Source organism: Eucalyptus grandis, chromosome 2 (genome assembly GCF_016545825.1).
Source record: "Eucalyptus grandis isolate ANBG69807.140 chromosome 2, ASM1654582v1, whole genome shotgun sequence".
NCBI lineage: Eukaryota > Viridiplantae > Streptophyta > Magnoliopsida > Myrtales > Myrtaceae > Eucalyptus > Eucalyptus grandis.
In genome coordinates, this window is record NC_052613.1 from 52,558,411 (window position 1) to 52,562,165 (window position 3,755).

At 46.7% G+C, this 3,755-nt stretch overlaps 1 pseudogene; it reads right to left on the reverse strand.

Annotated features, from left to right (window-relative positions):
• Nucleotides 1-419: 419 nt before the first annotated feature.
• Nucleotides 420-2,970, reverse strand: LOC120290201 (annotated as a pseudogene).
• Nucleotides 2,971-3,755: the final 785 nt, after the last annotated feature.

Here is a 3,755-nt window from a genome sequence, read left to right on the forward strand (position 1 = left end):
AATCTCCAGCGTCACGTCCAGCATTAATTTGGCCCAGCACAAGGAATGGCTCAAAATGGTTTGAGAAGAGGTGAGAAAAGTCGAGCAATTCGACCTCATATGCCGATATGATGACTAGTAATAGCTGCAGAATAGCTGAATGGAGCTACATCACAAAGGACATCACAACATGGACAAGTAGGGGGAAGCAAAACAAAGTTCGGATTTCGAACCGTTATCTTTCCCCTTAAACGAGATTTTGCATGCAATCAGTGTCTGGGGGTAATTGCAGTGTAGATTTAAGAGGAAATTCGACAATTTTGGTACCCCAGACTCAGAGAAACAAGGATGCAAATCGCCACTTGAGGCATTGGCTAATTATGGATCGGGCAATGCAGCATAGAAATTGCCAAATCTGTGCAGTGCAGACAAAATTATAATGACAGTAGAAAGAACTAGATAGAGCAAATTCTCATTTAAGATTAAATCCTATAAGATACATCTTCACATCAAGGCGATGAATATGAACAGATGAACAAATCAATGGTGACTCTACAATGGGAGGAAAACGATTCAAAGAATGGAAACAATCATATCTCTGAAGAAAGCTTCAGCATTTGAGGAAAGAGATGGTGAATGCACCAATCGTCAAGATCTGAGTCCAGTCGCCATGTGCTTCTTCATGGACAAGCATATATAGTCAACCAAGCAAAGTTGTCTCACAGCTCTGCATCGGCCTTCCTGTCCATGATAATCTCCCTCAAATTATCTTTGTTTGCTTCGATTCACCTTACTTGCAAAATTTTCTTTCCTGACCAGTTCAGTAAGAAAACTCGAGACCTCTGAGTGAGATGTACTTCTTAACCCATATTGCTATATCCTCCGCACATGCTCGAGCTTGTGGCGTCTGAAGGAGCATATCCTTAGTGGCGAACTCGTGAACGGCGTCCATATAGTCCAGCACGGGTGCATCAACATTGAACTTCCGCAGCTCTGCACAGTAAGTGATGGCGCGGTCCCGCATCATGTCATGTTCGGCCACTACCATCACGGTTGGAGGCATACACTTCAAAGGCACCGTTCTTGAGACAAGAGGGTTCACTGCTGGATGGTCAAGGCTGAACTCCTCGTCCGGTAACAAGAGCTTCAGGGCCAAGTTGCGTATAGCCTTGTCATAGAAGTAAGAGTTCGCAAGCTTGATCTCGGACTTTGTGGGGGTGCTCCCGGCGAAGAACGGATACATTAGGACTTGAGCCACCACTTTGATAGGGTCAAGGAGCTTCCCTGCCTCTACGGCCTTTTGACACACATATTCTGCAATATTGGCGCCAGAACTCACACCAAGGAGGACGCACCTGCTCAAGAATGATCGGTGCAACTTTAGCTGGCATTACTATCAAAAACAACAGAAAGGACTTGCAAATGGACTTTTGACAGTAGCTGAAGTAAAGCAGCGGGACTAACATAATTTGCCTGCAGCAAGAGTGATTTCAGACAGAGGCATTGTCCTAGAGAATGTTATGTAGCTTATGTTTGAGTTACCAGACAAAACTGGTGACTGGTGAGTAGGACAACCTGTGAGAAATTGAAGATCTCTCATAAAGGTTCTTATGAAATGACCAAGCGCGATGCTCCTCGCAGAAGCAAAGATCATACTCAATCAGTGTCTCAATCAGTGTCTTATACATATTCATCTGATTACACCGATCATCAACATTTGAAGCCCGCATATCGTTAATTTCAGCACCTCTCAAGTCTCAAACTGTTCAAAATGCATAATGCCTCATTTAGCTCCTCTGAACAACATTCTATCCACCTATCAATCATTCTATCCAGACTATCAAAGAAAGCGTCCATCATATAACGTTATCTGCAGAAATTTAGTCTCGTTCCATGAATGGTTCTGGTACAATTGCCCCTGCACCTAGACAAAAAGGCCGATTTGCGCAGTCCCTCCGATATAATTATCTCAATGTCAATCAAGAATTGAATCGTCTACCCAAAAAAAATGCATACCCATTTGCAAATTTAAGGATCAACAAGAAACGTGATCAATCGCTGTTAACATATTCAGAATTCAGAGCTATTTGTCAAGGGAGCAACTAGTCACCTGGAAGGGTCTCCGTGGGCGGCGAGCCACGGCTCGACCATCGACACGCCGAAACTGTCGAACACACGGCCCTCGACCCCGACATTCCTCCTCAGTTTCCCGATCGACCGGCTGCAGCCCGCCAAATTCGCCTGCTTCGCCAGCCAATTCAGCGCCTTGGCCCCGTCCTCGAACGCCGCCGGGTACTTGCTCTCGGGCGCTAGCCTGTACCCGACCGCCACCACGATCACGTCGCACGCCCTCGCGATCCTCCGGCAAAACCCGTCGTTCTCCGCCGAGTTGTGCCCCCCGTTCACGAAGCCGCCCCCGTGGAACTGCAGCATCACGGGGAGCCTGACGCAGTCCCCCCCGGTGGGAGGGGAGTACCCGCCGTAGTTGGCGGAGCCGCCGCCGGGGCCCGCGCCGCCGGCCGGGGACGCCAGGACGGTGTCGGGGAGGAAGAGGCGGAGGGAGAGGGCGGAGGAGGGGTCGATGTGGATGTCCTTGGAGGCGGCGCCGTCGACGAAGGAGGGTTCGCGGGGGCGGCGGGCTCGTCGAGGCGGGAGGCGACGCCGAAGGGGTCGGCGGGGCTCGGAGGGGGAGGGGCAGATTGAGCGAGGGCTTGGAGCTTGTGCTTGAGGTGGTACTTGAAGAAGAGGCTGTACAGCTTCACCACCGCGGTCGGCATTTTCACAGAGAAAGATAGAGAGAGAGAGAGAGAGAGATTGAAGTTGGGACCTGATGAGAGAAAGAAGAAGAAGAAGGTAGAGGAGAAGGATTACAGAGGAAGAGACTTGTTCAATTCAAATTTCACAGCGGCGTGTCGAGAAAATGAGAGCCGATTTGGAGAAGACGAGGAAGACGAGGGAGAACAGCGGTCAGAGTAGAAGCTTCTCGTCGTTCGTCATCCTCGATTCCCACCTGCGATGCGAAATGTCGCGTTTTCGAAAACCGGACCGAACCGAACCGCCACCCCGGTTCGTACTTTGCCCGATTCCAAAACCGGAAGTTTTCTCTTTTTCGGAACCCTGTAAAATATTATTAAAAAACATCACCTATAGAACTTTTTCGGGACCCTGTAAAATATTAAAAAACATCACCCGAGCGTTAATACCGTTAATTATTTTCTAATGTGAATTTTATTTCTTTTTTTGCCGATGGAAATTATTTTTCTCTATTTATAGACTCCCTCTCTCTCTCTCAAATTCTTATTCTTGGGGCCTGCTGCTTTGAGCTCGAGGCTCAGGTGGCCATGGCCTCCGCAAGCTCAAAACAAGCTACCATTGTCATAACATCTGCAAACTTGAGCTTGAATGGCCATGTTAGTCGCAAGTATATAGCTTAAGCTTGTGACTATGGCAATCATGATAACCCGATCCCTCTCTCACTTTCTCGCAATTTTGCTTTCTTCCACGTTAGACTAATAATGTTGGACCAATCATAGCATAATAAGTGTATTTTAGCATATGCATAAATAATTGTCAAATCAGAAAATTAATAAGAGATAAGATATGACGAAAATTAATAAGAGATAAGATATGACGCGAGAATTAACGATGATATTTTATAGAAAATAAATAGACGTTTTGAACTAGATTTAAACGTTCTCTTGGGCCGTTTTTAAGCGTAGATACTTATTTATCTCAAATAATTATTCAGTCTATATTTGCAATTGAAGAAGAAAAAC